At 35.2% G+C, this 21,936-nt stretch overlaps 1 long non-coding RNA gene and 1 pseudogene across 3 annotated transcripts in view; one reads left to right on the top strand and one right to left on the bottom strand.

Moving 5' to 3' along the window:
* The first annotated feature begins 5,892 nt into the window (after positions 1-5,892).
* Positions 5,893-21,936, top strand: part of LOC147583226 (uncharacterized) — a 48,449-nt gene continuing 32,405 nt past the window's right edge. The window contains exons 1-3 of one of the 3 annotated variants that reach the window (XR_015246475.1): positions 5,912-6,427; positions 6,521-6,607; positions 12,010-16,094. This is a non-coding gene — a long non-coding RNA (uncharacterized LOC147583226). Of the gene's footprint in view, positions 6,608-12,009; positions 16,095-21,936 lie in introns of those variants that run through there. The other 2 variants (XR_015246477.1, XR_015246476.1) reach the window with 2 other exon arrangements.
* On the bottom strand, positions 9,560-9,657 carry LOC112867087 (U6 spliceosomal RNA; annotated as a pseudogene).

Below are 21,936 nucleotides of genomic sequence, written 5' to 3'. Positions count from 1 at the left end.
ATATTTGAATTGTGTTGAGAATATATAGGAAACTATCACATAGGAAGAGAGTGAAGACATGGCAAGTTTAGCAAGGTCTTTGTGCCAAATCACAGATGTGTGGGGCAGTGATAGGAGATGGGAGATATAAATAATTCTGTGTTGCTCAAGTACCAAAAGATGTCAGAAAAGACCATGAAAGGCTCTGCATCCCATGAAAAAGAGCCTGGATTTCATTCACTAATAAGGTTTCTAAGAAATAGGAACCTTAGGATAGATTAAGGAGGGAAAATATGGTGTGATCAAGTTTGTGTCTTCAAAAAAATCATTTATTACAAGTAACATTTACTACCCATTTAACAACTTTAAATTGATAAGTTCATAATTATATTGCCCCTTCAAAGGGCAGAAGAGCTCTAATATTGTATAAATTTAGACATAGAAAAGCACTCAGGTGTCTGACACCTCTTAGGTGAGGCTCATGTAAGAATATCTGGTAGCTTCTCTCTGGCCCTATGGAACTGTAGAGACAAAATGTGTCCATCTGAAAAGAGAAAATGTCCTTCCTTTACAGATTTTCTAGCAAGCCTTAAGGCAAATGAAAGAATTATTCCTGGGATGCTTTCAACTGTCTTGTCCTACCAAGTATTCCTAAGGATGGGAGACCCTGCTCTGTGTGAGCATAGAGTGTGCTTGTTTGTGCTGTTAACTTATGTCCTGCATCTGTCTTCCTGACAACTGTGCATAAAGGCAGTCTTCATGCCCTATTTCCAGATGAGAACTGAGCTCAAAGCACACATTAAAGGGAAAAATTTAGGTTATCTGTGCAAGAGTATCCATCCATTGCTGGTTTTCTCTTAAAAATATCTGACTATAATGACATTTTTATGTTGCTTCGTAATGGTGATTGTCAGAGAATGATCAACAGATCAAAGCTACAACGTGTACAGTACCCTCTTGTGGAAGGCAGCCTATCTCCTTCTCCCTGTCTCTGTCCTTCTCTTGCACTCATGACCCAGAGGAGCAGACCAGGCTGGCAGTATGACTGTGGCTTCTAACCCTGGCTGAGGTTGACACACATTTCACAGACCATGGCTACTACTACAGAAGCACATCAGCCTGGATTATATCAGGAAAAATGCGTTTTCTATTGGCATCTTTAGTTCTTGATAGAAATTTCTTCCTGCATGAGGAAAGTGGCAGAACAAAAGCAGTTGATAAATAGAATAATAACCTGGCATCTCAATACCTCATGGATATGACCTCCATGGATAAAATACAAATCTACTTTGTGTAACTGACATGTAGTCTGTTAGTCATTTTTAATAAAAGAGGAGAGAAGTTACTCCCCTGTGGCTTTTGCTGGTATTTTTAATAGCTGTGGTGTGGTAGGAAGTAGGCCCCTAGTTCCCTTGGCAACAAGTAGGGTAGACGCGATACACAGAAATCTGAATCATCAGTGAATCATCTGAGGATTTCTGTTTCCAATCCTTGGAAATAATTTACTGATTGTTCTGATCTATGTGTTGTTTGCTGACTCCAAGTGAGCACGTGGAAAGCATAAGAGTTTACTTTGGTCAATCATTTAAGAAACATTCGCTCCAAGTGGACCTTAATACTGATATCCAAAAAACAGTTTGTTTTGTTTTGTTTTATTAACACTCACATTTGAGGAGCACAAATTGGCACATCAAGGCATCAGCAGTGGGGAAGTTACCCTTCTACAAAGAAATCCAATGTCCCCAGCAGGATGTTTTGGGACCTCACCACATGTAAACTAAATTTTTCTTTCTGTCAAAGAAAGGTGATCTCTCTACAGCTCGATGTTAGTACCAGAGAAAATTTTCATACACTTGAAAAGAGAAGTGAAATGGCTCACACCTGAAACGCCTGTGTGCAGACACACACATGTGAATACACAGTCCCCACCTGAGACTTCTGGACATGATTTGCTCAGTTTCTCCTGCTATTTTTTTTCCCCACTCATACATCTCTTGTATGATCCCCTTATCTCCATTTTTGTTGTTAATACCTTATTTCAATTTACCACTTTGTCTTCTTGACTCAGACTATCCTTTACTTAATTCTTTGTGCAGACAGAAAAATAACTTCCCCTAAAAATACTTCTTTCTCGTGGCAGCATCCAATCAAAACTCATTTATGGTTCAATGGCTTCTTGAGGACCATGGCTTATTTATCATTGTATTTGAAGCTTACATCTGGTGGTATCTGACCCATAGAGGATGTTCAATAAATGTTTATTGAATGATTTGTAATTATTGTGGTATTTTTGCTTTTATGACTCCCACATTAGACCTAAATCTACTTGTTAACAGGCCTGATGTCATGTTTTTGTATGCTCCTAGCATGGTCTCCACATTCAACCAACATTTATTGAAACAGTGAATGCAATTCAAATCCTGGGAAATCATAAATACATATTGTTGTCTCCTCTACCTAGGTGACCTTATTTCCCTACTTTCCTGGGAGGTGTGTGTTTGTACCAGTCAAGATCCATTAAATCATTCAGGCCATTTCCCACAGATGAATGCCACCATTCTCCCCACCTACTTATGTTCCTTCCTCTTTCAAGGACCAGCCTCCCTCATTGTATTCACAAGTGGAGAGACTTCTTGATTCCTCCAGCCCTCCCAGATTTCATGTTATTCCAACTCTTCCTATCAATGGCTTTTATTCAAATGTTTTCCCTAATGTATTCATCTATTGTTTGCCTCCTGGGAGATGTCACCTATTTCCTAATACTTGGCATTTCCCACATATTGATGGCACTAACCACCTTCATCTCTCTTTAGAGGATCAGAACTTGATGTTGTATAAGCTATTCAGTCTCAAAAATCTTACAAAGTTGGTTCATATTGTTAAAATTTGTAGGTGAGTTAATTGTATTTTTTTTGGTTAGAATGAGTCTTTTTGCTTTTAGAGATATATATTAAAATACTTATGGATGAAATGATGTGTGGTTTCAAATGTATTTCAAAACAATACAGGAGGAAATAAAAAGGAGTCACACTCTTCTATGTACTATATGTTAGAAATGTTTTATAACACAGACTTCTTAAAACTTAATTCATTGTCTCCCTCTCTTATCCCCTTTAGCCATTTTGAACCTGATCCTCCTTTGCTTAAAAGCATCCTTTCCCCTCTATTCCTGTCCCAACCTTCTGGGACATTCTGTAGAGGGTGGAGAGCAGAGACTGACATGTGAAACCAAGTCTGTTTAACTGCTCATGAGATCAGTGCTCAAATAGAAGAGACTGGTATCAAGCCAAGTAGTTAAAAACATTTTTTTAAACAAAAGTTAAATTCTGAAAGAAAACAGGACAACTGAGAGTTACCCTCCACCCTACCATGTCCCCAGTTTTGTGATTCTCTATATACATGACAGGAGAAACATCCACAATCAAGGGTCATGTTGTGTCCTTTGCTTGAACTATCCTTCCCTTCTCTTAACTACTTAGAAATGACCTACTCAAGCTTCATTTGAGACTGTTCAACCATCCCTTACTGTAGCTCCCCCTGGACTCTTTCTCCCATAGACAGAATTAAATGCTTCCTCATCAATATCCATACGACATTATACTTGCTTCCTTTTTTTCTCCACCTCTGTGGAGTACAGTTTTTAGTTATGGATGTCCTTTGGGCATTGCACTACTCTGGAGAGGGAACTCAGACCATCTTCCCCAGAGTCTAAGCTCTGTCTTCCTCTCCTCGGTTCCCCTGTTAGCACAGTGCCTTAAAAAGAGTGGATGTTTGATGAAAGGTGAAAATTGATTCAGAGAGAATTAAATTTTTTTAGTATATGTTACTCCTCTTTTCTGCTAATATTCATATACTGGAAGTCTCCTTTTCTAATCTCCCCACCCAAAAGTGCTCCTTCCTCCTCTGATTTCACCAAACTTTTTTTCCTCTCACAACATGTATCATGATCTGCTTTGGTTTGGGTATCTTATCTCCTTTGCTGTCCATGACTTGTGAGAACAGTGACCATACCCTTTCCTCCTGCTACTCTCTACAGAACGTGCTCAGGGTTTGGTTCCGAAGTATATTTGAAAGATTTGTCGAATTAGATATTTAAGTAGAAAAGACCTGGGAAGAGTCTTGGTTTTGTACTTGAGATCAGCTGAACTGACTATCTGATGTCCCTCACTTGCTTAAATAATTTCATGAGCTTCATTATTTATAGAAGGAATAAAAAACAGCCCCAATTCACAAGACTCTATCATTCTTTAAGGCTTCCAGAATGATGCAGCATATGCCACCCATTGAATCAGTTGCTGCTCATAAAAGCACAACAGTGGAGGGTTTGCATCGCCACTTCAGAGTTGAGCAAACTGAAACTACGTGAGCGACAGGTTCAAGAATAGAGCTCAGAGTTTGATTCCAAGACTTTTAAATCCGACTCCAGTGTCCTTCCTATCCATACCACAGGTTCCTGTGTGTAAATGATAGCAGATTGAGTTCCTCTAATATGTCTTACCCATTACAGGTCTTTTGAGAAGCATTACAACATAGAGAGCTAGGAGGAAACCTCTGTTGCCAGGCTGTGTTTTGATCCTGGCTCTACTGAGCCACATGACCTTGGGCCAGCCAGCAGTCACTCTGGAAAGGGAAAAATGTGCTTTATAAAGTGGAGCACTGTGCTTAGTGAGGGAAACTCAGATGCGCTGCTGTAGATGCTTCTTTCCTTCTAATATGCTTACTCTTTGCCTCAGTTTCCACATCAGTAAATTAAGGAGGCTAATAATCCCTATGTGATAAGGTTATGCAGAAGATTAGAGGAGTTAATAATTCGCATAAAGCATGTAAAAAAACAGTTCCTGGCACATAGAAAGCACTATATGTAATGGTTTGTTTTGTCACTACTTTGATCACTTATTTTAAAATACAGCATATGCAATACATTTTGTACAGTATGAAAGGCAAAAATATTAAGTGACTTTTTGGGGTCAAGTTTTGAGACCAGTCCCAAGATATTTGTGGCATTAGCATCTAAAATCTCTTTCATATTCTCTACAACTTTTCCAAACATACTTAGTTTGCAAAATCAGATTGGACATTGTACAGGAATAGCTTTTCTCATAATATTCCAGTACTTTTAGTTCTATTCCAGCTGGAGCTGGAAATACTGTTGCATGCAGAAATTTAAAAGTATGTGAAAACAACACGATCCCAATCTTATTTTTTTTACTCATTTTCAGGAAAATTGATGGTTCACATGTGAAATATAAGCAAAATTGCTAGTTATTTGCTATCACCAGAGTAAAAATTAGTCACCTTCTCACCATCTTGGGAGCTATTCTGGTGTGTGGTTGTAAAAGAAAAACTAGAAAAATTATTAAAAATATGATGTATTTAATCATTGACCCTTTAAATATCAGTTGTGTACTCTCTTATGTCAGGCAGTATTCTAGAAAAAGGACTCACAGCCTATGTCCTGCAGAGGAAGCTTACTTACAGGTGTGAGGAGACAGAAAAATAAGTAAAGAAATAAAATAATTACAGATTTTATGGTGGGAATTATGGAAGAAATGTACAGGGTGATAGCTACTAGATTAGTAGACATGTGGAGAGAGAGCATTAGGGTGATATGTGAAGGTTTGAGCAGAAACCCGAAAGACCAGAAGGCACAGAATTTGGTGACATGATATTATGAAAAGCAGAGTATAGAAATATCAACCATAGAGAGTTAAATTACCAACAGTATTTTTTTGTGTGTGTGGCTCACATTACATGTATATATTTTTCCCACCAGTAAATGTGATTTGGTTTAAAGGTAGTTAAAAAAGCTTAGACAAAGGTCAGCTGTTACCCACAATGCATATTTCTTTCTCTCTTCCCTTTTAATATACAAGTAATACTCATTATAAAAAAATTTGGAAAATAAAAATTATAAATAAAATTTACCCACAATTCAAAAACTTAAATGCAAATGTTACAAATATGTTAGTCCATTCCTAAAGCAGAGTTTTAAAAAAATTCTGTTTGTGGTTATCTAACCTCTGTGAAATGAGGTTAAATAAAGTAGGTAGCCCACTCTGATTAGAAAAAAGAGAAGCAGAAGCAGAGGTCATGTTGATATTCAGAGTTCACATGGTAATAAGCATGTTTTGGTTTAAAAATTAGAATTGATCACAAAAAAATGTTGTAGTGGTCAGATCAATAGGGACAGGTAAATGTTTTGATTTCAAATATTGTCAAATCTTATCTCCCTAAGCAACTGAGCAAACAAACAAACAAACAAACCAAAAAGGCTATAGTCCCACCCCATTTTGGAAGTAGTAGCCTTGAAGGTAAGGGACCATTGAGAAACTAGCCTCATTCTCATAAACAGAAGCTGGAGTGGGAGGTGACAGTGGTGGCAGTGAAATTGGTGGCCTGGACCTGCCATAGTCCCAGCTGAGCCCCAGTCAATGAGAAGACCACACTGGTGAATATCTTAATCATTCCACACCGTTTGAGACTGAGTTTCTTCTTACCTGTCAACATATTTTCTTCCTTCTCCTCTCTCTCCTTCTCGCAGATGGATGAGCCTAGAGGTTACAGCCTGCTTTTCAAGGTGATAATGAACTCACAGACTTCAGTACCACCTTCTGCTGGACAGTGTCAGGTTTGTGCTTTAGGGGAAGAGTACACAATACTTTCTCCACTTATAATAAACAAAGAAATAGAAAATAAAGGTGCAGCAGCAGTGAGGTCTTCAAACAAGAAGAGCCCATGCATACCCACTGAAAAAAGAATATACTGATTTAGAGAATCTTCCCCTGGGAACCAGGGATGGGAAACTAGAAGAGAAATGATTGGGCTATTGTTAATTTTTTTCTTATTTTTCACTTTACACAATAAGGAGATTTTCACTTTTTCAGTACCTACTGTCAAAAAACAAATTAGGCTGAAGCATTGATACAGGCCAGAGAAGATTAAAGTACATTGTTTTACCTCCATTGCCAGGAGTCATTGGCAATTATTTCCTTCCTTTCAAATATAGGTCAGTAGGTAAGTAGGTAGTAGGCAGATAGATAGATACAAGTATTTATATATATATATATATATATACACACACACACACACACACACATACATACTGTATATATGTATACATATATACATATATGTGTATATATATGTATATATATATGTATATGTATATATATGTATATATATGTATATATATATACACACACATACATACTGTATGTGTGTGTGTATTCATTATTATAAATAAAATTCTGTTTCTTTTTTGATAAATATAAGCATCTTCTCATGTCATGAATTCATCTTCAAAGATATTTTATTGCATAGATAATAATCTATTATCATACAGATGTATCATAGTTTGTTTATCCACAAGTACCCTATTGCTGGCCCTATTGCTGGAATTTTAGTTTGCCTGTGATGTTATAAATGATCCTATGATGAATATAATAGGATATTAATTTTCATCTAGCTGCAGTTTTTTTTAGGATAAATGCCTAGACATAGATCCAGTGTGAGCAATTATATGAATATTTGTCAAGGTTCTTGCCCCACGTTGTTAAATTGCTCTCCCCACAGCAGTATTTAGGAAGACCCTTCTCACTTCCCACCAGTATTAACTATCTTCCAAAAAATCTTTACTGGGATTAATTTTAATACAATTTAAGCTCTGAGTCACAGTTGTTTTTTATTTTCCTTTCTATTTTTCCTTATTTCTATCTTTTTTGGGCATGAGGAGATCAAAATAGGATTCCTGGTAGAGCTCAAACATACACAAAATGACCAGGAACGGTTAAAAAAGAACATGTAGTTCTAAAAATGTGCATAAGATTGGTCTATATGTTTACACTTAGGAAAATTGTTTTCTTAGGGCCATTTCAGTGACCTTGGGTTAATATTGCTTTTGAATCCCTCATGGTCAACATTGGGTAATTTTGAGCAGAGAAATTCCTAGAACTTATTTAGGCACTAAATACACTTAAAATAATATGGACCATGGGTTAACATTATGTTTTAAGCTACAAAGAAGAACATTTGGATAAAAAGTTTGCCTCCAGCGATACCACAGAAATGGCATGATTTAAATATTTTGATTTGCACCATAAATCATGCTTATTTCATTTAACTATTTTGAAATGAAATCATTTACCCTTTGGAGTATGTTGAAAACATTTTATTTTACTAAAACAGAAAAAATTAAAACTGAGTCTGTAGGATTTTAGCTGAACTCGTAAAACAAACTCATCCCCACAGTTGTCAAATCAGATAGCTGTTTTATTTCCAATAACATTTGATCTTCATATTTGTCATTTCCTTTGTAGAAATTGTGGATTTATCACCTTTTCCCCACAATGATTTTTTTTTTTTACTTATCTACCTACTTATAACCTATCCATTTTTAGATATCGTTATTTCAACTTTAAGTATTATCTACAGTGCTAAAATACCTATGATAGTAATATTAAATTCTAGTCCCCCTCTACACGGCCCACGATTGCCATCAGGTTAATGTGGGTACTTTAGACTTTGTTTTATGCATTTGTAAAAATTGATAATTGTAGAGAAAATGCATTGTTTTGGTCTTTTTTAAATAAAAATTGTATCATAATATACCTACCATGATACCAAAACCTGATTTTTTTTCCCTTTATCAGTGCCTCTTTCCTTTAAATTGATGTCTTATTTTCCATACCACAGATTAGGAGTCCCTCTATACAGAGACGTTGAGTTCACTTCCAATTCTTCCCTGTTAGAAATTTTTTATTTAAGAATACTTTCCAGGGGCACCTCGGCGGCTCACTCAGTTGAGCATCTGACTTCAGCTCACATCATGAATTCACAGGTCATAAGATCGAGTCCCACATTGGGCTCTCTGCTGTCAGCATGGAACCCGCTTCAGATCCTTTGCTCTGCTCTTGCTGCCCCTCTCCTGCTTGTGCTCTCTCTCTTTAAAAAATAAATAAACATTAAGAAAAATAAAAGAATACCTTCCATATCCAAACAGGAAAAAAAAAATTATACTATTAGTGTAATACTCTTATAATGTTATGCTTAGATTATAATCATTTGAAATTTGTCTTTATGAATATGAGATATGAGCTAACTTTCTAAACATCTTTCTAAATAAGTAGATAATTCTCCCAAGAACTCATATTAAAAAATGAACCTCTTACTCCATTTATTTAAAATGCCACTTCTATCGTATCTTAAATTAGCATATGCTTTTCTCTATTTTTAAACTCCTCTTCCACTGATGTAGTTACCAATTCCTATCCCACTAATATAATATTTTTTAAAGTTTTTTTTTTAATTTTTTTAATGTTCATCCATTTTTGAGAGAGAGAGAGCATGAGCAGAGGAGGGGCAGAGAGAGGGAGACACAGAATCCAAAGAAGGCTCCAGGCTCTTAGCTGTCAGCACAGAGCTCGACGTGGACTCTAACTCAAAAACCACGAGATCATTGCCTGAACTGAAGTCAGACGCTCAACCGACTGAGCCACCCAGGCACCCCTATAATATTTTTATTACTATAATCCTATAATATGTTTTATATGTAGCAGTCAAGGCCATCCCTTCATTTTCTTTTATACATTTATCTTGGTTTTTTTTTTTTTTTTCTCAGAGGCCATACTCATCTTCTCTGTATAGTTCTAATTTTAGTATATGTGCTGCCCAAGCAAGCACTTGGTGATTTTTAAATATTCAATCTTCTTTGTGGATTTTAGAACAGGTTTTAAATTTTGGTTAAAAAAATTCTCTTTTTTATTAGTCTTGTGCTAAATTCATAGTTTGTTTTGAGAGAACAGACATCATTAAATATTAAACCTTCTCATTCATGAACAAAATATTTTTCCCCTTTTATGCCTTCCAGTAAAGTCATCGTAGGATTATTCCCAAGTATTTGATGTGATTATTGTATTATAAATAGACCTCTTGTTCTCTTTATTTTCTCATTGGCTTACTGTTATGAATAAAAGCTACAGGTTATCATATGGTGAACTTGTATTTGGCCATCTTGATTAAATTCCCTTATCTACCCCACTGAGGTTTTCATATAAATGCTTGTAATATCTGCATATTGTCACAGTTTTATAACTTCCTTTCCAATATCTGAGTTGTTTTCTCTGTTTTGTTACACTGGCTGGGACCTCAAGTTAAAAGTTGAACAGTTTTCTTCTTCTTGTCGATATAAACCTATTTCATCACTAGGGATAGGGCTTGATGAAGGACTTGGGTAGATCCTTTTATAAATCAAGGAAATTACTTTACATATTTTTTCATTTTACAAAAAGCTTTTAAAAATTGTTGTAAACATCTTGAATTAATTTAGAATAACTTTTCAAAATCAAATGTGATGATCCAATGATTTTTCCTCCTTTAATATACTAATAGAGTACATTCCACTGAACGAGTTTAGTGGTAAGCCATTTTTGTATTCCCAAGAGAAAGCCCTACTTGGTCATGCTGCATTATTTTTACAGTGCAGTGTTGGATTCAATGTGTTACCACTTGATTATTTTTAAAGTTTCTTTGAGAGGGAGAATGAGGCACGCCTGAGTTGGGGAGAGGCAGAGAGAGAGAATCCCAAATAAGCTCAATCTGGAGAATGTGGAGCCCAAGGCAGGGCTCTACTTAATGAACCGCAGGATCATGACCTGAGCTGAGATCAAGAGTTGGGTGCGTAATGAACTGAACCACACACACACACCCATTTTATTATTTATTTATTATTTATTATGATCTGCTTGTTTAAAAAAGAAATTTCCTGTTTCAAGAAGATTTGTCCATGTTCGCTTATAAAATAACCTGTGTCTGGAGCTATTAGTGAGGACCAGTAGGGAGCAAGTCATTATTTCATTACCATTTCAATATCTGTTACTATTTTTTGTCTTTTTAGATTTCCAGGTCTTCTTTTGCCAATTTTAGTAATTTTTAAATCTTGTGTAGATATAATTGAATATAGTCTTATTTTTAAAATCTATGCCTTTTTTCTTATTGTATTTGTCAAAGGTTTGCCTGTTTCATATGACCTTTCATGGAATTATTTTTATTTTTTGAATTATGTCAATTATTTCAATTTGCTTGATGCATCAATTATATCTATCTTAATTCCTTTCTTGGCTTTATTTTTGTTCTTCTTTTAGATTGTTGGACTGATTGCTTAGTTCTTTGATTTTAAATATAATTTTCCAATAAATGCATTTAAGATGAAAAAGTTTTCTCTAAATACAGCTTTGGCTACATATCAAAGGTTTTGATATGTTAGGCTCTAATTTGAATCAATTCTAAACATACTTGTTTCAGTCTTTGCTAATGTTATAACTTTCATTTTCTTCACTTATTTACTTTGCTGATTAGTTACCCTTTTATTCCTTTGATACTCAGGAGAGGTAGAATATTTATTCCCTGAAAATAGAAAAGCCTTGAAGACTAACTAGAGTGATCACACAATGACTAGAGACTGAACAATACACAGCATTTCATTCTTATGAATATGAATCCTTAACCTATTACCTGGAACAAATGTTATACATTTAATGGCCTCTCTTCTTTGAAAAAGACTTAACACACTCCTTTGAGAAAGAAAAGAATAAGAGTCACTTGACACTGGAATTGAATTCAAAGGGGTGACACTAAGCAAGGTCACATTACTATTACTATTATTATTAATTATTATTATTATTAATGATTATTTTCATCTATAGGCTTTAGAAAAAGGCTGTTCTGGGGCTTGTGGGTGACTCAGTTCAGCTCAGGTCATGATCTCACAGTTTGTGAGTTAGAGCCCCGTGTCAGGCTCTGTGCTGACAGCTCAGAGCCTGGAAACTGCTTCACATTCTGTGTCTCCCTTTCTCTCTGCCCCTCCCCCATTCATGCTCCTTCTCTGCCTCTTAAAAATAAAAATGTTAAAAAATGAAAAAAAAAAGAAAGAAAAAGACTGTTTCTAATTATCTCCAAAGTCCAGTATCATCCATCCGTTTCACTGATTTTTTTGTTTTGTTTTGTTTTGTTTTGTTTTGTTTTGTTTTGTTTTAGGATATTAATTGTTCCCTCCCATAGCCCTGAATGAATACAAAGCCCTAAATTGGTAAGGAAGTCTATTGGACTGGTAGGAAATATTTCTCATTGCCTGGGAAAGGAAGAATTGGTTAGATGGTGTGAAATTCAACCGTGGGACTCATATCTCTGGTAGGTTATGCTGTTTCTAACAAAACCATTGTGCACACTCATATCCTCTTTTACACCACCTTAACACAGAATTCTGCTAATGTAACTTACTAAGGTAAATGTTTCACACAAAACCCAGTTTTGCAGACATTTTATTTTTTGATGTTTTGATTATCACCTTTCACCTCACAGGGTTTTAGAGAGCTAGAAACTTTTTTTTTTTCTTTTTTTGCAGTGCACAGACTTTCTGTTTCCCTCACTTTTCATATACATTTTTGAAGATGATTGGCTATGAATCTAATCTTGTTAGCACCATGACCTTTCCACCACCAAGTTGTAAGAACTACCTGTTAGACCACTGCATAATACCATTAGGAAGTAAAAGGCATGGGGTATATGAAGTTATCAGGCAAAATAGTATTTGTTCCCTATTGATATATATCTAACAAAACATTATATAAAATACTTTCTACCTGCTTTAAACAGTTTGTATTAATTCTCCTTTTCATTTTAAGATAAATAATATTTACACTTCAATTAAAATTTAACTAAATTTGGCAAGCTGTGGAGGTTCAAAAGTTCGTGAAAGTCCAGAAACCTTCATATTTTACTTGAACACTCATTTTTTAACCTTAGCTGTAAAGCTACTTTGGTCTGGTTATTTCCTACTTAAAATTGCTAATCCTTGTGCATTATAAAGGAATTGATAAAGTAAATATGACATTGGAGTTGTTGATATGACATTTCCCTAAATAAAGAAAGAGAAAGTATGGTTTTTTGCTGGCTTATAAGAATTAAGCAGGCTTAATTTGTAACCTTTAGTGGCCAGTAAAAATTTAAACAAAAAAATGTTCAATGTGAGAGTAAATTCCAGATAAGAAGTAATAGCCATCATTTGACAAATAATAAAGCTCTGACAATGAAATACGAAGAAGTCTAAGGAAAGATATCTATAAGAATTTTTACTATAAATTATATATTTGTATCTACTTTTATTTTATCAGAAAAACAGAGATTCCTGTATTTGATTCTTAATTAGTAATCATTATGGAATATTAAGTTAAAGAGGTATTTTTTTTATTTCCACTTCTATAAAACATTTTGCTCACTTAAATCAAGACAGTAACTAAAGATCAAAATCCAAATACAGTTTTTGCCATTTCTTGGTCCAAGTTAGAGAACATGATCTTCTTTATCTTAAGGGGAATTTTCAATGTGAAAGCAAATTATCTTCAGCACAATCATGTCCTCTTATCATGGTAAAATTAGCCTTGTTCCAAGGAGAAAGGTTTCTGTGGTATCTTAGGAAACTTTTAAGTATTATGGATTAAAAAGTCTTAACCTCCTTAATTTAAATACTTCCTCATATTTTTCTATTGTCAACTTACTAATAGAAGTAGTATTTTTCAAAAACTAATTTTATAATTAAAATTTTAGTTAGTCCATCTGATCTCTCAACTTGTTTGTTTTGTAAGAGATATCTAAAACCCCACCATGGAAAATAAAATGTGAAAAAGACTTTATTTCTATCCCTGGCATAATGAAATTGGGCTTACGTACAGAAAGTAGTTCAGTTACTTTGGTTAAAAAAAGTTTAGGTCTCGCCATGAAGATAGTGCTGTGTCAGTTGAAAAGGTGGTGCTGTTGATGATGGATATCATCTGTACAAGCAGGTGTCACAGGAAAGATGAATGTGGTCATAACAGTCCTTTCCATGATCTTTGTGCATATAGATTGTCCTTTGATTGTTGTGGTTATTATTCACAGTGCCTGGAGCTACTTGTAACCCAGTCCTGGAAATGCGCAATGGCTCCAGTCTTCCCTCTTTTCCTATGGCTGCCTGCCAGCTGGTCTGTAGGCTGCAGTGGTTTCGCCCAGAACTGCATTTCTCTTAAAGCTCACCCCAGAGCAGCAAAAAAAGTGTATTTTTTCTACCTCCAAACTTACGTCTTTTCCTCTTGAGTTCACTAAGCAACCATCTGGACAGCCTGTTGTTATGCATTTACTGCTTTTAGCCATTAAATCAAAAGTGAAGTATTTAGCATTCTTTCACTGATAAATCTAACTTCTTCACAGTGAGTAAATCATGGGATAGATCACCAATTAATGACAAGCCATTCACTCACTCTGGTAACCTTAAAATCATTCAGTCAACATTTCTGTTTTGTGTTCTTTTTGGATTTAAGTTACTATCTGTGGGAAACCCTCATTCAGGATTGCTAGAATGCAGGAAATTTAGGTTATGGTTTTCTTCCCCCTCCCTTTTTTTCTTACTTTATTTTGGAATAGACCATAAATAATTTGTGATCCATTTACATGATCCCATCTACTTTTTTGAAAATACCTCATCACCAATCCTAAAAGAAAAGCTAGTATTGATTGTATGTGCTAATTGCTTCATATACACTATTTCATGGCAACTCTATGAGGAATGAGTGCTATTATTATGAGTCCTGTTTTGCTAATAGACATGAAGAGGTTAATTAACTACACCAGGTCATATAAATAGTAAGTAGTAAAACCAGGCTTTGAACCTACTCGTCTAACCCCAGAGCTTCAGCTCCTTCTCTCTCTTTTTCTCTCTGTCTCTCTGTCTCTCTCTCTCTCTCTGCCTCTCTCTCTCTCTCTCTCATTCTCTCATTCTCTCTGTATATATATAGACAATAAGCTTACTATCTACAAGCAACTCTTCTAATGTTCTATACATATTAACTCAATCTTCATAATAACTTTAAAGTAAGTACAAGTATTATATGTTCTGTATAGATAAGAAAATTGAGGCCTAGAGAGGTTAACTTACTCATGTCAACACAACTGGTAGGTAGACAAACTAGGAGCCCAAGCATTTTAGTTCCAGAATCTGTGTTCTCAACCTCTGTGAAAAATGCTCATGGTAAAAACATGCAAAAATCTCTAGTAATAGAAGTCTACCTGTATGAGGATATACTTGCTGAAATAGAATGTTATTTTTATTCAAGCATATCTTTGTTTTCCACATCTATTGTCAATATTTATTAATTATCAATTTCCCACAAGTGACAATCCCATGAATATTTATATTTTACAAAAACCACATTATGTTTCAGATTCATCTCAGTTAATCATGATTAATGTTTTTCTAGGCCTTATATTTATATTTGGCTTATTAATTCTAAAAAGGGATCAAGTAAAAAGAGGGGAGATACATGAGAATGGAATTAAGGTGGATAGTAACTTCAGTTTGGGGAAGGATAAAGAAATCTCAGCTGGAAACATGAGTTAAAAAACCCAAGGCCTATCCATACCCAGGGTCACATTCAGAGTATTAGGTTCTAACTGATATAAACAAGCCACTGATGACCAAAGAGTTATTCCAAACATAGTCCTCACAATGCTATGATTAATAATACCTCATAATAGTAGGATTAATAATAAACTTGTCATTGTTACTGCGCAGTAGAAAGAAACATCATAGTTTTGCCCAGTGTGACCATTTGATTAATGCTTTTCATCTCCTATCTTAGATAAATTCTGTAATTTCAGACATGGCCTGTTTTAAATGACTAGTATATATTAATCATGAGTATGTGCTCAATGTTGAGCCCAGAGATGCCTCTCAGTAACTACTGAAGGAGTGAATGTATGAATGCAGATATAATAATGACTGATGTTAAAGTGCCCATAAGCCTGAATATAACCCCTTGTGTACCAGATACAAAGCCTACAGTACCAAGAGTGAGTTTGTCTCACCAGATAATGGGCCAGGGATGCCATTGTGTTTCCTACATTGGTGGAATGGCTGAGTCATGAGTAGGACAAACTGACCATATAGAGTGTGGGGACATTTGTCTGTGTGTACTCCTTGATTCGAACTAAACCAATCACTCTCCCTTAGTATATTTGACCCAGTGGATCGCCCCTTCCTTCTTGATACCATTTCTTTACTTCCTTTCCAGGACACTCTCCTGAGTTTTCCTTTTTTTTTTTTTTTTTTTTTTTTTTTTTTTTTTTTTTAAATTTTTTTTTTTTTTTTCAACGTTTATTTATTTTTGGGACAGAGAGAGACAGAGCATGAACGGGCGAGGGGCACAGAGAGAGGGAGACACAGAATCGGAAACAGGCTCCAGGCTCTGAGCCATCAGCCCAGAGCCCGACGCGGGGCTCGAACTCACGGACCGCAAGATCGTGACCTGGCTGAAGTCGGACGCTTAACCGACTGCGCCACCCAGGCGCCCCTCTCCTGAGTTTTCCTATTGCATTAGCCATTTGTAAGTAGACTCCTTGGCTGATTCTGTCTCTTCTTCTCAGCTTCATATATATATATATATATATATATATATATATACATATATATATACACATATATATACATATATATATATGTATATGTGTATGTATATGTACATATATGTATATGTGTATATGTACATATATGTATATGTATGTGTATATGTATGTATATATGTGTGTATATATGTGTGTATATATATATTTTTAAAGTGTTTTTCTTTAGAAGAGCAGACTTGTAAATTTTTGATCAGATCCAGTTTATCAGTTTTTTAACAGAGTATGCTTTTAGTGTCTCATCTAAGAAGTCTTTACCTAATGTCAGATCACACACATTTTCTCCATTGTTGTCTTCAATATGTTTATAGTTTCAATTTAGCAGTTAGGTTTCTGATGTCTTTTGAGTTAACTTTTGTACATGGGTTGAGATAGGAATCAAAGTTCATTTTTGCATGTGGGTGTCCATTTACTCCAGGGCTGTTTCTTGAGAAGATTGTCTTTCCTCTACTACATTGCCTTTGAATCTGTCAGAAATCAGTTAACTAATAGAATGAAAGGACAAGATACCAAGTGAGAGAAAATGTTTGAAAATCACATATTTGACAAGGACTTGCCCCACAGTAAAAAAAGGAACTCTCAAAATACCACAGTAAGAAAACAACCCAATTAAAACATGGTAAAAAAAAAAAAAAAAAAGAAAGAAAAGAAAGAAAAAACAACAACCTACCAGAGACTTCAGCAGACAGAATATTTGGAAGGCAAAGAAACACAGGAAAAGATGTTCAACATCATTAACCACTGGGGAAATGCAAATTAAAACCATGCTGAGTTACCATCACACCCAAGTTAAAATGGCTAACACTGGTGAAGATGTGGAATAACCCATACATTGCTGGTGGGAATACAAAGATAAATGGTTGGTTGGTTACTGGTTTCTGTCCAATTGAATCCTGTAACATTAGACTTGCATGTTTGTATGACCTGGAAATTCCCAAGTAATCACTTTTGAGTAGCAGATGTTTAGATAAGTTAACAAGTTCTTAAGGAAATAAATCCTTTTATGATTATTTCAGAAAAGAAAAAGGATATTGAGACCAAGATAAAATTTTCCTGCTTTAATTTCCTAAGACAACAAGGATCTATCATTTTCAAAACAACTTTAACTTTATAACGTGTATTGCCTTATTTGCAGGATTAGGTTATGAAGATAATCTTTTAAATAGATATAACACATATTAAGATGTATATAAAAACAATATTTTGGATGTGATGTAAAATATAATAATATAAGGGGAGGTATCTAGAAAAAATGAGATTGATTTTTTTTTTCTTTGTGCCTTACTTACTGGAATTATTGAGGAATAAATAGTTCTTTAGAACTAGCAAGACAAACAAGATCCCCCTCACTGCCAAATCATTGAGCTTCTCAAGTTCAAAAGCACTTTTCAGCTATTGCCTAGAGCCATTTCCTCGTTGTTGATGACAGCAGAAGAGTGGTTCATTTTCTCTTTTACAGTGTTATGCCCTTTAGCTAATTCTGATTAAAACTGCTACACTTGTTTGGTGAGAATTTTTTCAACATTCCGTGCTGAACATATCCACTGTTCACACCCAGACCACGTAAGTTCAGAGCCTAGAGACAGCTTCCAAAACACAAATGCAAAATAAAAAGAAAACACGATGATGTGAGACCTTAACATTAATTTGCCAATCTGTCTTGAGTTGTTATAAACCTGACTTTAACTTTCAAGTGCCAGCTCAGGCTTTGTAATGAGACATTTAGGTTGACGACTCTGAACAGTTCACTTGTTTCACAGGCCAAAGGTCAACTCATAGTTGAAAACTTTTACCTGAGACCTCAGAGAATTAAGTAATGCTTTTCACAGGTCAAAACATCTACTGGCTGTGCTGTTCACTTTCTGGTAAACATTGGCCTAATGTGTGAAGAAAAAGGTATATAACACAAGAGTCATGACATAACGTTCAGCACTGTGAGCATGAATAGTCAACAGTCACCGTTTCGCCTCACTGTACTTGGTGCTGTTTCTGTTAAACAAAATACTTTCCAGACATAAAGCCCTGCTACTTAAAATTCAGGCATAAAAACATTTTCCTGAGACTGGTTTATATCTAAACTTTCTACAAATGCCCATGTGTCAGTGCCCAACCATGACTTCAGTTTAATGTCAACACACAGATAGGAAAACTCATGCATAGACCATATTTATTGAATTATTTCCTATCATAGCCTCATTGAAATGCAAAATGCCTACTGCTTAGAAAAACATATAAATCAATTACGCTAATCTGGAACTTGCAGGCAGGATATCAAATGAAATTTTAGGGCCTTATTTCATCTGTATATGAAATTGATAGCTGACAAATACGAGTTTATCAAGGACATTTGTAGCTTGTTATAGAAACCATTGCACGCTCATGTAAAAAAATTTCATATTTTTTTAGGGATAAGTAACTTCTGTTGGCTTTCTCCTTTTAGCTCATTTACAGTGACTCTTAATTCCTGACTCAGAGCATAAAGTAGGAAAGAAGGTATGGGAAAAGAGTAGAACATTTCAGGTTTGAAGAGTCTCAGTGTGAGATGCTGTAGGGACTTTAATCAGAAGGACTTGAGCCTGTGGATATGGCAGTATTGTAGAGAAACCTGAGCTAAAAATGCAGATTTGTGTCAAAGCATATTGGTGCTACAAGAAGCTACATAAATGAGGAGACAAAACCCACTAAGTTTGAGTTGTGAGGAAGGCCACCTTGGGTACAGCAACATTTATGGGATGGGTAGAAGAAAACTCCATGAATAGAAGGGAAAGTAGAGGGCAAAAATAAGATATGGTGCAAATAAAAGCCAAAGGAGGAGAGAGCTCAAGGAGGAATGAATTGCCCATAGTATCATCAGACGATGCTGAGACATCAGGTAAGATAAGCATCCCAAAGTCATCTGTTTTAGAAATTAAGAGATCATGTGTGCAGTAGGCTGGTAGATTTCAGCAGCATGGTGTGACTGGGCCATGAGCAATAGGAGGCAGTTTTTCAGTTAACCTGACGGTGTAGAGAAAGTAATGCCATAATCACAAGGAATAAAATGCAGGGTGGAGGATTTTTTTTTTTCCTTTTAAGAACAGAGAACCCTAAGCTTATTCCCTTAGCGAGAGTCAAAGGGAAGGGAAGAGTGATATCCCAGGTTCTTACCTTGTGATCAAAGAGTAACATCTTTTGTCCAGGAAAACAACTCAGGCCCCCCTTAAGAAAGCTTCTATAGATAATACAGGAGGAATCAAACTAAAGGAAGGCATAAAAAAGCAACCTATATTCTCTCCCTAAGAAAGTGGTGTGACCTTACTGGAAAGGGGGAAATTCTGTCAGAGGCCTAATTTGGAAAGGCAAAATGGTGAGAAGGGCCAGCTTGGAAATATTCCACACAGATCTTCGTTGTCAGTGTTGAGTAACATCTAAATGTGGCCATGAGAAGCCCAAGAATAGGCAAAAACTCCACAAAGTAAAGTAAATAAACCTGACATAAGTCAATATTTCTTCCCTAATTTTTACCACTGTCTCCACTAACAAAAAATATTTTCATCTATTCTTATATTTTTATTTGAGATAGTTTTCAACTGGACTTATACTCAACATACCATATTTCCCAAAAGTTTTTAAAAAATATTTAAAGTTAATCTAAAGTAGATACCCATCAAAAAAAAAAATACTCCTGACTCAGGTAATTTAGGTCCCTGTGATATGGCACAGTATTTGATAATATTCATGTTGTAAAAACAGATCATTGACAAAAATAATTTTTCCTTTGAGGAGTTGCAGTATAAACATAATGTTTAAAAGGCTATAATTTTATATTATTTTATCTTATTGTATGTTCAGTTGCTTGAATTACTGATAGATATCTTCTAAATTAGTTGTTGCTCCAAATGCTCAGCTACAGTTCTAAATGCCCAAATTTATGATATGCTTGTTTAGAATATATGTATATCAATAACTATAATCCAACAGAAATCGAAGTCATCACAATAAAATATATAGTGAGTCTTTGTTATTTGTTGTGCCTTTTGTTTTTAAAAGCCTTTTGTATTTGTTATGCCTTTTGTTTTTAAAAGCAGAAAGAGTTGAGTTTTCTTTGTCAGGAGTGGTGTACATTCGGAATAATTTTCAGTAGTTAGAAGGTGCTACAAGATATGTTCTTTCTTAACAGACAGCCATTTAGATGTTTTCATAATGGCAAAGAAAGATAGAGAAGGTTAGGATGTGCCCATCTCTTGCTCAAGAGGACAGTTTTCAAACAGGAGTCCCCATTAAGCAGAAGACTTAAACCTTGTAAGGGAAGCTGGTTTTCCCCAGGTGAGCTGACCCTTATCAGTAAACGTAGGGTGTTCCTGATGGCGAGATTGATTTATTGGATTTTTCTGTGCTTCTGACTTGAAACTGTAAATATAACCATGAACATGACAGGTCTATAGCACAATAAGGACATTTACCCTAGTGTTTTCTCATGGAAGTAGGAAAGTTTGTTTATTCATTGCCTCTTAGTGGGGTAACATATCTTTGATCAACTAGAAACATTTTTTTTTTAATTTTTATTTTTTAAATTGTGGTGAAATACAGGGGCGCCTGGGTGGCTCAGTCAGTTAAGCGGCCAACTTCAGCTCAGGTCATGATCTCGCAGTCCATGAGTTCGAGCCTCGCGTCGGGCTCTGTGCTGACAGCTCAGAGCCTGGAGCCTGTTTCAGATTCTGTGTCTCCCTCTCTCTGACCCTCCCCCGTTCATGCTCTATCTCTCTCTGTCTCAAAAATAAATAAACATTAAAAAAATAAATAAATAAATTGTGGTAAGATACACATAACATAAAATTTGCCATTTCAACTATTTTAAAGTGTACAATTCATTGGCATTAAGTATGTTCATATTGTGCAGCTAGCATCATCATTTATCTCTAGAACTTTTTTATCTTTCCAAACTGAAACTCTGTACGTATTAAATAAAAATTCCCCTCCCCACCTTCTCCCAGACCCAGGCAATCACCCTTCTATTTCTTGTCTCTATGAATTTGACTACTCTAAGTACCTCACAGAAGTGAAATCAGACAATATTTGTCCTTTTGTGACCGGCTTATTTCTCTTAGCCTAATATCCTCAAGATTCATCCATGTTGTAGCATTTGTCAGGATATCTTTCCCTTTAAAGGCTGAATGATATTCCATATACATATATGCCATGAATAAAAATGTTCATGTGCACCTTATAACCTAAGCTATATGGACATAATGTCTAAAAAATTATTGAAAACGGAAAATTGAATTGATGAATTGTGTGAAACAATCTGAAGGTATGGAGTCCCAAAAATACAGATTTAATTTAAATAAGGCAAATTGAATTTCTAACAAATAAAATTAGACATTTCTTTAGCATGGACCAATTAATAGGAGAGACAGATGATAATGACTTTAAACTTTATATGATCACTCAGGTAATTTTAATCTTTCCTATAATGGTTTTGAAATGAGAAAG

Source organism: Puma concolor, chromosome A2 (assembly GCF_028749965.1).
Source record: "Puma concolor isolate L17-30 chromosome A2, mPumCon1.1.hap2, whole genome shotgun sequence".
In the NCBI taxonomy this organism is placed as follows: domain Eukaryota; kingdom Metazoa; phylum Chordata; class Mammalia; order Carnivora; family Felidae; genus Puma; species Puma concolor.
Note: the sequence above shows the minus strand (reverse complement) of the source record. Positions and strands in the feature narration are given on the sequence as shown.